This window comes from Panthera tigris, chromosome C2 (assembly GCF_018350195.1).
Source record: "Panthera tigris isolate Pti1 chromosome C2, P.tigris_Pti1_mat1.1, whole genome shotgun sequence".
Lineage (NCBI taxonomy): Eukaryota > Metazoa > Chordata > Mammalia > Carnivora > Felidae > Panthera > Panthera tigris.
In genome coordinates, this window is record NC_056668.1 from 28,020,781 (window position 1) to 28,034,430 (window position 13,650).

General features: G+C 39.9%; 2 long non-coding RNA genes across 4 annotated transcripts in view; one reads left to right on the plus strand and one right to left on the minus strand.

The window, feature by feature from the left end:
* LOC122230501 overlaps positions 1-2,828 on the minus strand; it is a 54,295-nt gene extending 51,467 nt beyond the window's left edge. For 2 of the 3 annotated variants that reach the window (XR_006207489.1, XR_006207487.1), the window contains exons 1-2: positions 2,696-2,828; positions 647-1,071 (exon numbers count right to left, since the gene is read on the minus strand). This is a non-coding gene — a long non-coding RNA (uncharacterized LOC122230501). The remainder of the gene's footprint in view (positions 1-646; positions 1,072-2,695) is intronic. The other variant, XR_006207488.1, reaches the window with a different exon arrangement.
* Positions 2,829-2,951: 123 nt separating this feature from the next.
* Positions 2,952-11,425, plus strand: LOC122230636. Its single transcript, XR_006207648.1, has 3 exons — positions 2,952-3,174; positions 3,255-3,379; positions 10,990-11,425. It is a non-coding gene; the product is annotated as an uncharacterized LOC122230636 (long non-coding RNA).
* The last annotated feature ends 2,225 nt before the right edge of the window (positions 11,426-13,650 follow it).

The window sequence follows — 13,650 nt, forward strand, 5'->3', positions numbered from 1 at the left end:
GTTATGCCTGAAATAGTTCTTTTCTTTCCTCCTGAGAATTGTGTACATGGCATGTTTTGTGGGAGTCTTTAGTTGGAAGAGAAGTTGAGGCAGGGAGAATGTGCATTATTTGCAAACTTCTACTCATGAGAATAAGTGAAAAGGAAGCAATAGAATTAAGAATCCTGATTCATAGCTTGCTGATTACCACTTATAGTTTAAAAACAATTATTCCAAATATATCTTTTTGTAATTAGCAGACTTATAACCAAAGCAGAAGAAATAGAGTGTTTCTTTCTACCATCCATTCCTGTAGTTTCCGCTAACATGCTACTATGAAGTTGAGAATAAACGCACAAAAACATATATCCCATCTGACTCACTGGTCATATCAGTATGGCAAATTCCATGCTACCATTTGGAGCTTTTCTTACCTCCTGAAATTGAAGTCAGGAAGTGAACGCTTGTTTAGATGAAAACTTGAGCTTCACAAAAAATTTAATCGACTATTTTGAGATCTCACACTGCTTAATTATGCCGTGAATAGTGAACGGACTCTTACGGACAGATTATTTTACTGGTGGCCCTAAACTAACTTCCTGTGGGACTCACTCTCTAACCGCCCACACTGGTGTCCTTCCTGTCATGTTTCAGCAGTCATTCTTACCATTGCAATGGGAAAAGAGGAACATGGGTGTTGGAAACCCAGTGAGTTCACCTCTGTGTTGTTCAGGTTACTATTGCTGCATACCAGTTAACCCCGAAATTGGGCAGTTTGGAATGACTGGTGTTTTTTGCTCACAATTTTATGAGTCGGGGATTTGTAAACTCTTCACCGGGCAGTCCTTGCTTGGGGCTTCTCATGAAATTGCGGTCAGTTGTTAGTTATTACTGTCATCATCCAAAGGCTCCACTGGACTCGGTGGCCAAGACAGCGCATCCATACGGCTGACACTGGAAGCAGACTGTTGTCTGGACTGTTGTCAGCTGTAGTGTTTTGACCAGAATGTCCACATGTAGCTTGCCAGCGTGGCAGTCTCTGGACAGTTGTATTCTTATATGGCATCTCAGGGCTGTAAAACATGAGTGTTCCTGCCAACGAGATAAAAGCCACATTGCCTTCTGTGACCTAACAAATCACGTTAACATTCCTTCCGCCACAATCTATGGGTTACAGGGAAGCAACAAGCTGACTTAGTTTCAAAGGAGGGGATTTAGACTCCACCTCTTGTTGAAGGAGTAGCAAGGCTCTAGAAGAACTTAGGGGATGAAAGATATTGTGGTGGACATCTTTGGAAAATACAATGTACTAAAAGTGGTGAAACACTGCTCGGCATGAATCTTAATTCTATTTATTATTTCTGTTGTTGAATATTCTATGATACTGCTAATGTTGCTTTAACTCACTTTAATTGTGTTTCTAGTTCTTTCGATGTTTACTTTTCTTCCTTTTTTGGCTAAAAAGAATCACTTAGTGGAATCCAATTTGCTGGTTTCAGATACAGGTTAGTCTCTCTAATAATGTGGGTCTGTATTATTAAATTGTAGCAGATACACGATTTGTTAGAAATACTTGCTCTCTTCACTTCCCCTTTCCAGTCAGGTGGCCTGCTTGTCTTTACCCTCGGCTTGTCTCACTGTGATCACGCTATGTCTGGGAAAGAATTCTGAAAGTTTCTGCAAATTGCAGAACTCCTGGCACACCTGGGTTTCCAAATGTCTGCTTTTCAGAGCCCCCGTCTAGATACAGAAATACTATGGTTCAAACTGGCCTGTAATTTAGCCTTTGGATTTCTCATATTTTTTAACCTGGGCTATGTACCCGGGTGTTGTTTGAACATCTGGAACTCACCTGCTCCTTCTGATTTGATAACATTATTGAACTTGACCTCTGGTATCAGTCCTTATCTTGTGAAACCTTAGTTCTTAACCCTGGATAGATCACCTTAGGCATGAGAGTAGGAAGTCTGTTCATAGTTTTTTTTCTATAGACATTTCAGGATCAAATGTTATCTTAATATAAGATTGCTTTGTGATAGCTGAACACAGTATTTTATATTCTCATTAGAATCTAGGTTCTCGTGTTGACTAAGACCTTAGCATTAAGAATTAGATAGTCTAAGAGTTGAATCCTGGGCATGTAACTCCCTAGGTCTCAGCTTTCTCATCTTCAAAATGCAAATAATATGAGAACATATACTAAAGGGTTGTTGTGAAACATATAGGAGATAGTGAAGTTCTGCCACTTGGTCTGGTAACTACACTTAGTAAATGCTCAACCATACTAGTTGTTATTATCATCATCCTCATTATTTCAAGTAGGAGCTTTACTTTTTTCAGCTTTGTATATCCAGCACCTATGACAATACCTCTCACAGTAAAGCCCTCAGTGGTGAATAAATAAATGCGTATCTGTTGAATCTTTAAAAAAAGATAAATTGGATGAAAAGTGTAAATTTTTTTTTAATGTTTATTTATTTCTGAGACAGAGAGAGAGCATGAATCAGGGAGGGGCAGAGAGAGAGGGAGACACAGAATCAGAAGCAGGCTCCAGGCTCTGAGCTGTCAGCACAGAGTCTGACGCAGGGCTCGAACTCACAGACGGCGAGATCATGACCTGAGCCGCAGTCGGACACTCAACCGACTGAGCCACCCAGGCACCTCCAAAAAGTGTAAATTTTTGTCAAAATCAAAATTATTCTGATGACACACCTACCATAAAAAAAAGTTAGTCGTACCAGGATTGGCATCACTGGGATGATCTGGAACCTGTGGTGTGGAACTGAAGAAGCAGAGAGGAAGAAGGCAGGTTCAACAGTGGTGGAAGTCAGTCCAGCCAGACCCCTGGAATGCTGTGTCTTGAAAGACACAGACGGGTGGAGGGCATCTGGATAGGCATATGACATCACAAAGCCCAATATTATGACAAGGCAACGCAGGAAGAAGTCCTGAGTAGGGGTTGGTGTCTGGAAAGTATGTCCAAGACTCAATCATAGTCAAGGACCAAATATTTATGCCTGGAAAATCCCTGAAAAGCCAGGCAAGACCTTGGTCCTAATATACTCAGTATTAGGCTAAGGGATTAGGCTTAAGAGAAAAAGGCATGAGCCCAGAAATGCGAGGGCGACTTGGGGATTTAGACTCAAGAATAAGGCTTACATGCAAATGCCAGATCAGAACCAAACCAGCAGAAAGGTAGAAATCATGCTAAGTCCTTGGAATATTGAACTCGAGTTCACCAAATGTCCTCTAATCAAGATCAAAATGATTTTTAGATCCCGGGGCAGGACTGAATCTGCAGACAGAGGCCACATGACACCAGATATGAGGAAGGGAGATTTGAGAAATCATCATTTTTGAATGAGATTTTCCTCTCGTTTTGCATCTGCAGCAAATCTCTGTAAGAGCATCATTTCAAACATTCTCTAACTTAAAATTTAAGTTACGAATAATTTACTTTTGCGTTGGTCTATGGTAGTACATTCATATGTCCCCACGGTAACCTACAGATATTACCCTTTCTCTCTCTCTCTCTCTCATAATTTATTTATATATAATTCATAATTCATGTACCATACAATTCATTCATTCAAAATGAATCAAAATTCACTCAAAATCAATCTGCAATTCAATGATTTTTTAGTATATTCACAGAGTTGTGCAACCATGACCACAATAGACTTTGGGAACATTTCATCACCCCAAAAGAAAATTCGTATCCATTAATGGTCAGTCCCCATTCCCATCCCTCTTCTCTGAACTCCTGGCAATCACTAATCTACATTCTTTCTCTATGGATTTGCACATTCAGGACATTTCATATAAATGGAATCATACAATATGTAGTCTTGTGACTGGCTTCTTTCACTTAGTATAATATTTTCAAGGTTCATCCATGGGGTGCCTGGGTGCCTCAGTCAGTTAAGCATCTGACTAGGGCTCAGGTCACAATCTCTCAGTTTGTGGGTTCAAGCCCCATGTCGGGCTCTGTGCTGACAGCTCGTAGCCTCAAGACTGCTTCAGATTCTGTGTGCGTGTGTGTGTGTGTGTGTGTGTGTGTGTGTCTCTCTACACCTCCTCAGCTTGTGCTGGTCTCTCTCTCAAAAAATAAATGAACGTTAAAAAAAAAGGTTCATACATGTGGCAGCATAAATCAGTACTTCATTCCTTTTAATGGCTGAAGAATATTCTGTTCTATAGACATATTACATTTTATTTATCTATTCATCAACTGATGGACATTTGGGTCATTCTTATTTTGGGGCTACTATGAACATTTGTATACAAGATTTTATGTGGACATATGTTGTCATTTCCCTTTGATACATATCTAGCAGTATAATAGATATCACTCTTTACAGTTCTTACAAAACTAACTGATGTCATTTAAAATTTATTTTAACAAATTGTTTGATAATTTCCTCTTCCATCCCAGGTACTCCTTTTTAGTCCTAAAACACAAAAATCAACAAAATGGATAAAGTACCTGCCTTCATGGAATATATATTCCACCAGAGGACTGTAACCCCTTGAGAAAAAAATTTGTAATTCTTTTATTTCCTGACCTCTCCACAGTGCCTAGCATAGCTCTACTCAATAAGTTAATATAGAAAATTAATTTGCATGCCCACGACCTTTGGAAAAACCATAAGAATGTTTAAATAGAATTTGGTGCATCTCTCATCTACGGGACTATAGAAACTCCAATCCCTTTTAAACTCCTCTAATTTGTTAAGGAAGCTCTCATTTTATGTGTGCTCCTGAATGTAGCTCTCCTGCCTACCATGAGGCATCCACTATTTCCCTCTCCATCTTGGAATGTGGACTCAAGGAGACCCAAGCTCCTACTTTGCTATCCTGACAGTGAAAACACTTGTGGCTTTCTGTTCAGGGTTTTTAGAACTCCTGATGCTCCTGTTATGTATTTAGGCCTCCCTTCTGTTTTTCTGAATGCCAACCTGTTCTACAGTTACCTCTTCCAATGTGAAAAACATCCTCCACTCTCCTCAGGTTATACATTATAAAGATTACAGCCATACCCCCTTATCTATGGTTTTACTTTGGACAGTTTTGGTTTCCCATGGTCAACCATGTTGGAAGCAGATAACCAGAAGGTCAATGGTAGCTTAACACTAAGTCCAATGCCTATGTCATTCACCTTACTTCATCTCACGACAGTGGCATTTTATCATCTCATGTCATCACAAGAAGGGCAAATACAATACAATAAGATATTTTGAGAGAGACTACATTCATGTAACTTTTTGTTACAGTATATTGCTATATTTGTTCTATTTTGTTATCGTTAATCCCTTACTGTATCTAATTTGCAAATTAAACTTTAGCATGTAAGTATATATGTATATGGTTCAGTATAATCCTCAGTTTCAGGCATCCACCGGGGGTCTTGGAATATATTCCCTGTGGATAAGGGGGAACTGCTGTATTCTATTACTGAGTGTCCATGGCTAGCCTTTACTTTAAAAAACTCATAGAGACATTTCTGATCCTGGGATTTTATTGCTGCTTTCTTCTCTTCTCTTCTCTTCTCTTCTCTTAGACCCAGAATTGCTGGGGTGGGGAGGTCAGACCTGTCCCCGCTTTGCCTTCTGACAACAGCCAATTATGGAACCAGTTTTGTGCATCTTGAATCTCTGTTTTCTCACAATAAATTTCTCTACTTGCTGGTCTCTGGTTGCTCATGCAAACAGACCCTTGAAGGATCCTTCTTGCAAAGTTTCCAGACATCAGCAAAAGGTCTGAATTATGAGGATGAGCAGATTAAGTCTCAAACTTTGTTCCTGCTGTAGTAGCATTTAGTGTAAAATGTGATCCGACAACATTCTGTTCAGCATGTCTTGCGACCACCCACAAGTGAGTCTGTTTCAATTGTGGCTTTGTATCTATGAGTTTGGAAATAGATTTAGGAGCGGGCCAACAGTTCAGGTGATTTCAATACGATCTGGCAACACTCTCAATCCAGTGATTTAATTTGTATCTTTTGCAAGTCACTAAAATGCTCTGAAATTCAAGCTCCTCTTTTGTAAGAAGGGGGTTAGAGTGATAATGATAATAACTTATGTTTGCTGTATACTTCTGGGAACTACACACGATTTCACATCATCAGCTTGATGATCTCTCATCAATTCCATGAAATAGTTGCTATTTTTCTGCAAGGTAGAATCATTCCAACTAATATACATGGATTATAAAAAATCATGCTTATTACTTTTAAAATGAGACACAGACAGGATTCATTCACTTCATGAAACTTTCTATGCTATTTTGTAAATAACTAATTATGTAGTCAACATACCCTTTCCATAGAAAACAGATTATAATTGTTTAGCAAACATAGACCCCTTCCATAAATACTCTCATACACATGTAACTTAGGCTCCACAGACTATTTTGACTTCTGCTAAGATCCACGCTTCCTCAGTTTTATTCCACACTTGAATTCCACCCAGGAGATAAAATTCAGAGAGAAGAGCTCTGAAAAAAACCTAAAATACCACAACTCTATTAAGGCGGACTGAGCAATGACAACTCACAAGGTCCAGCCCAGGACCATCTACCTTGTCTCACTTTCCCACCCAAAATTGGACCAGTGTTCCCACGCTGATGAGTCTCCCTTGAAACTTCAGTGAAATAGATCACAGGGATAGTACAAGTCCACTCTATGGGCTTTCTTTCTTCCTTTAGTCTTTGCCATGAGACCAGCAGGCTCTGGACTTTTATTTCCTTTTCATACAAGTACCTGTATTATTTTCTTCTTGATAGTGAAAAGAGAACCACTTGGTTAGGCATCAACTTGGTGCATGCTTTACTGCTTGACTGCATGCTTTACTAGCTGCTCTGAGATATTTGGCCAGGAATTTCGTTTTGATTAACACAGTCTGTTATATGATTGAAGAAAAGATTAATTTGTTAAGAATTATAAGCACAAAGTGGGTTGGGGGGAGCCAGGGGCCAGAAGAATTGTTGATAATCATAAATTTTTGCATTAAAATTCTAGCTTATTAAGTAATCAGCATGGGGGTGTCTGATTGGCTGATTAGATGCAGAGGCAAATGATTTGTTGCTTTTTTAGGGAAATTTCCATCAAAGTAGTTCCATCTAGAGAATTTAAATTAATGTATTATTTTAAATCCATGTATATTTATTTCAAATTGAGTTATCCTGCATAACAAAGGAGTTGTGGAGTTTTTTGGTGGGTGTTTTTTTTTTTTGTTGTTGTTGTTTTTTGTTTTTTTTTTCCATCCAGAATACTCTTGGCTTCCAGGATGGTGAAAGGGCTGAAAGAACCTTTTTCAGGCCTTAGCTCCACACCAATGACATAGTTTCACTCTTTCTCTCTTCTTCCTCCTCTCCTTCCCTCTCTCTCATTTTCTCCTCACCAACCAACCAAAATCCTGAATCCTAAAGTTCCAATCTCCCTCCACAGGCTTATTAGAAAAAACCTTGGGTGGAAGAAAACTGACAAAGTGTGGACCTGAGCTTAAGGCAAAGTAGTCTGTGTTAGTATTTCTTACAATTCTGTTTTGTTTTGTTTTGTTTTTTTCTGCAGCTATATCCTTTGAATTTAATTAAAGTGATTCAGTTGGTAGTAGTTCAACCAAGGAACTCACATTTTAGCTCAAACTTCAAAGATGAGAAAGGTCAACAGTGGTGGTTAAGATGATCCTTAGAAGGGCCTTGGTCTCTTGAGCAGTTACATTTAAAAAGTGGACTGGGGGCGCCTGGGTGGCTCAGTCAGTTAAGTGTCCAACTTGAGCCCAAGTCATGATCTCATGGTTCATCAGTTCAAGCCCTACATCGGGCTCTGTGCTGACAGCTCAGAGCCTGGAGCCTGCTTCAGATTCTCCGTCTCCCTTTCTCTTCTGCCCTTCCCCAACTCACGTCTCTCTCTCTCTCTCTCTCTCTCTCTCTCTCTCTCTCAAAAATAAACATTAAAAACAAAAAAAAAGGTGGACTTGGAAACAAGCTATCCCCCTTTATCCCTAGCTAGAATTTCTTCAAAAGGGCTACTGAGTCAAGCTACAGGTAGCTTTTGAGAGTTCAAAACCATCCCATCCCTTAGGAACATTGAGGACATGTAGGGGAAGGACATGTAGAGTCAAGGACACTCTTCCTTATCTGCATATGCCTGACCTAGGATCTTTTCAAAGGCACCACAGGAACTTCCCGCTAAGATTCCATTTGGAAGGCTGAAAAAAAAATCACAATTTGCTAATCATGAAGGCTCTGGCAACACCCCCAGGGGTCTGAGCCAAGGAGGGTAGGAAACCACTCTGTACCTCTGCTCTACTTGGAACCTGGAGAGCAGCTAATCCTACCAGACCTCACACCCTTGTTTATTCTCAGTCCCTGCCCGACATTCAAGTCCCTTTGACCATCTACCCTCTCCCCTACTCTCCGTCCCTAACTTCCCTTCTGCCTGTGCACTTCTCTCTTGCCTTTACCATCATGGCCTCCAATTTCCCCATTCTGTGACACCAAAACCCCTCCACTATACCTTCTTGTACCTTCTTGGCTTAACTAAAACCTAATAGTCCCCAAAACTAATATTTCCCATGCAGACCTTTATAATGAAAAGGAATGGTGGTTATCTCCTCCTTCCCCCGTTGAAACTTTTACACTAAACCATTATTCCCCTACATGTCAAAGTCTTCCCTTTGGGGCTGAGGTCAACTAGCTATTCTCCTTGTTAGTGCCTTTTACTGACATCCGGTTTGGGCACCTGGAGCACATATTTCCTTTTAACTTGTGAACTTCTTAACTTTTGCTATTACCCTGGTTAAGTTAAATAGCCATTTAGGTGATATTTCCAAAACATTTTCCTCACAGTTTCATCTTTAACTCCAAATCTTCCATTTCCCCTGTACTTGAAATACCTTTCACATATAGCCACATAGTGGCCCTTGAAATCATCCCCAAATACTCCATGTCTGAAATGTGCCTCCTATTCATGGACTAAAACCTCTTGACATTGCTGCTGTCTCCATCGTTTACTCCCATTCTGCCAACTGAGCTGGTTTATATCACCTTGACCATTCCATTGTCTTTCAGTCAGCACTTCTGGGTTAAGCCAGGCCCATTAGCTTCCAGAACTTTTTTTTTTTTAATTTTTTTTCAATGTTTATTTATTTTTGAGAGACAGAGACAGAGTGTGATTGGGGGAGGGTTAGAGAGAGAAGGAGACCCAGAACCGAAGCACGCTCCAGGCCCTGAGCTGTCAGCACAGAGCCAATGTGGGGCTCGAACTCATGAACTGTGAGATCATGACCTGAGCCAAGGTGGGACGCTTAACCGACTGAACCACCCAGGTGCCCCTAACTTCTAGAACTTCTGATGTGATGCACCTACCTAGTGAAACCCCAACACTAGCTCAAGTCAACAATCCATCTCCAATGCCCTAAAAATCAGTTTGCTGAGGGCTGATACAGAAAATCATTCAGTGGGATTGTACCAGCAACTGATGCCATGTTCCATAAAACCTACTTCATGCTTTCTCAATTCTCCCCCAGGCCTGATGTTTGTGCCTTTCATATTGCCATGCTTTCCACCCTAAACGAAAATGACATGGTTGGAGTGTCTCCATCATTTTCAGGAAAAGGTTCTCATATGATGTTGGAATTGTTAGGAATTGATCTCTTGGGTTCTTATATCCTGGCCAACTAAAATCCTTCCTGCAATAGAGTTCCCTGAACAAAATAAATAGAGGTGAGAAACACACTCAGAAGAAAGGTATTATCTGCATAATATCTGAGCAGTTATGGAAGTTGTCAAATCCCTGATAAAATAATCCTGAGTTTATTCATTTTCCAAATATGTACATTTAATATACAAAATATGTAATAATATATGTATAACAAAAATATAATAAATACAATGATTTAAACAAATCTTATTAAGAACTTATTAGAGGCCATTCCCATTCCTAGTAAACCCTGTATGAGGGAACTATGTTTCTTTTATTGCTGTTTTTATTCCCAGTGCCTAGGGCTTATAACTGTGTACAGATTCTAAAGTTATTTGAATATTCAGGTCTTCAATGAAATACTGTAAGAGCAAATCACACACCTTTTCTTGAGATCCTCAGCTATCCCAAGATGGAAAAAAAATCAAGTAATCATAATTGTATGCTACTTTCCCTTTCCCTATGATCTACATCAAGTCAAAAAAAATATATCTATAGGATGGATAGTTCCCATTTTGGCAACAATTTCAGATGTTTCTAATGCCCTGGTACCTGGCACCATGATTCTGGTGCCCAGAATCATTCCCTGTTGATCGGATCCAGTTCAAATAATGTAATAGACCTTCCCTTGAAGGCATTTTCTCTCTGCCCAAAGACTTTGGATCATATCCCTTGGCTCTCAGTGAGTCTGGGAGCAGCAAGTGTTGTCCAGGACCTTATAGTTAATGGTCACTAGCAAAATACCCTTAGGAGTCATACTTCACTTTCAACCTTACTCTCTAAGGCAGAGTATTCCGAACTTTGTGAGTCTCAAAATGTCCCTGTGTCCATCAGGTAGAGTTTCTGAATCCTTGGAAGTTAGACTTTACATACAGCTGGGCTATAATGAGCTATTTGCTACCAAGACATATAATCATGGTACTGCTCTCCTGCCATACGCTGACAAGGACCACTTTTCCCCAGTTTCTCCAGAAGGTATCCATGAGCATTTATTTCAGAGCATTACCAGTCCATTTACATTAATTAATCAGATGTGTGGACATGCACCGGTGTTACTTTTCTAAAGCTGACCTCAGTGTACCTCTGAATCACTCTTTGATCACTAGCAAAAGAATAATAATAATAATAATAATAAAGTATGTACCTTTAAGGTAGTCTATCTGGTCACATCCTGTTTAAATTATTCTCTTTGAGGTAAAAATTTATGCCTATTCAGGATTTAAATTTATTCAATTCATGGTTTAATCTCCTTAGCATGGTTGTTCTAATCTCTCAAAAGATTTCTTTGTCCTTTTGCCATCCTGCAGGGCGCAAGAGGAGCTCATCTAATGTCACAGTGTCATCTGTGTGGGGTGTATGTGTAAGGAAGGCGCCAATCTTCATTTGATCCTCCAAATTCCCATTAGATGACTGAAATGTCTCTTGCTGCATGGCCTATGGTTATTGGTTGTCAGCCTCTGCTCTTGCTACACTGGCTGCTGCTGCTATCACTTTTTTCTTCATTTTCACCCTTACAAATTTGTCCCTGCCTTCACCTTTACTCACAAGGACTGAACACTGTGCTGTCCTTATCTCCATCCCAACATCTTGCAGTCCCCTGGCCCCCTCAGCATTTTAGCACCCCCACTAACTTTTGTAACAGCTTCCAAAACTCTTCCTCCAGGCCTGCCACATAACACAGGGCTCAGGGCAGAAGTATAAATGGAGGCCCACATATCAAAATTCTAAACATTACCAAGCAAAAAATTTATTAAATATAATATATTCTATACCTTGACCTGGACAAATATACTTTTATAATGACTTAGGTCATTTGAATTTAGAAGCATTAGATTTCTCACAGTTCTACACTGAAATGTGTTGAAAGGGAAAGCAAGACCCAGTTTCTGGGGCACTTTCCATTCTCCTCCCACCAGTGTCTCCTTTCCTCTTGACTTTGAACACACCTGTGTGGAAATCCCAGCCCACATATTTAAGCTCTCATCTACACCCAATGCCTACCCCACCCCCACAAGCTCACAAATAACCATGTCTTGGCCACCACTCAGCCCTAGGGATGTACACACGGGTAGTGCGACTTGCCCTCCAGAGACGAGAGCCAGGGAGAGATGTACAAAGCCTGACGATTATCTTGGTAGAATTTCTAGCACCTCAAGGATCTAGAGTACAGCCCAGAATGTAGGAGTGGAGTGAGCTCTGGGTGGGCAAGTCTCTTTGGTCCCAAGGACTTCTAGCCTTGTAGAATAAAATTCGGTCAGCGAAAAGCCAATGTGTACCCCTTTAAAGTAAAGCGTGAGCCCCATAGCAGGGGTCTCAGAACACTGTTGGTCTCCTCCTGCTACAGGAGATCATGACAGTTGAGAAGGTGGGGAATATCTCAAGATCTTGCTTTCTGCCTCACACATCATTTCTATTCTTCTGTGGCCACCAAGGTTAAAGAGAGGCACTCACAGTGAAAAATGGGACATATCCTCTTTTAGTGCTAAGATTCTCAAGCCATTTAATGGTCCCTACCTGCCCCTATGGGTTTCAGACTTATGTCTGAAGTAAGCAAAAGAATCAGCACCAAACTGGCATCTCAACTTATTTGTTCTTCCCCCCTCCCTTTCCAGATTTCTCCAGCTGGCCCAGAGAGGGTGTCATGGTCTTCCACATAATAGGAAGCTACCCTTATATCTTGCATTCTTCATGGTTAACTATGTTGATGATACTCTTGTTGTGTATGTATTTGGGTTTTATTTACACATGCAGAGTTTTAAAGGGTTAATCTATTCTAAACTCTTATTACAAGAGTCTTCCATTTTTCTTTCCCCAGAGCTAACTTTAATTCTTTAGCTTATTTTTTCTGTATTTGTAAAATTCTAACAGCATTTAATATTATCTTTTACTTTTTAATTTTAGACATTAATCTGAAATGATTTACCAATTTCTCCCCCATTTCCCAACCTCCCCCAATGCATACTTCTGTCTATATAATAGACTCCTGATGGCAAAAATTCCTATTCTTATATCTTCCCCCCAAACTTCTGTTTCCTTCATAATTGGCATTCATATTTATAATAGAGGATCATGAAGTGACAGCTCTGTTCCTTGCATCAAACAATTCTCTAAATTCAAAAGATCCCACTCAAGATGACTGAAGATATTATCCTACCATGAAGAGAGAGAAATTTTCCAGAGTAGAATGGATGCCACCATGAAGTTAAAGGGAGTCTCTGAATCTACTCTTCTAGCAGCATTGGAATCTCTGAATGGTCATGTTATTAGGATGGGATATATTAGACAGAAAGTAAGATACTTGAGTTTATTTTCTTAAAGTATTTTGAAGTGGGAGCAGGAAAAAGAATCAGCAAAAATAGCAGACAGAAAATCAGAAGACTCCAGAAGCATGGGAGCTAAGAAAGTAAACATTCAGGGAGTGATCATTCTGTCAGATGCTCAAAGGCCAAGATCTAAAAATCCAGTGGGTTTAATGGTTGAATTGCCAGAGTTAGACAGCAAATGTGTTTCAGCACATTTGTGAAGATAAAAAGAAGCCTTCAAGGGATGAGGAGGGTGGGACTATAGAGTGAAAATGAAGAGTGAGTTTTTTTGAGAAGTCTGTTGAAGGGAGAGGAAGAGAGGAAAATAGGAGACAGAATGAGAAAATATGAGAGAAAAGTTTGAGATAATGGCAGGGCAAAATGTAGACTGGACAGTAAGTGATATTTACAGCAGAGTGGAAGATATCAATAGACAGTAAGATATTGAAGATGCAAAGAAAGTAGATAATCAGAGGTTCAAGGTCATAGACAGAGGTCAAGGGGTTACTTTTGAAAAGGAAGACTATCTCATCCACTGAAGCCAGAAGTAATAATAAAAGGCAGCTGAGGGGATAAACTGAGAAAGAATTCAGTATAGCTGAGGATGTGGGGAAAAGAGCTGTTTAAATGAAGAAAGGAAAACGATAGAGAAGGCTCATATCAGAT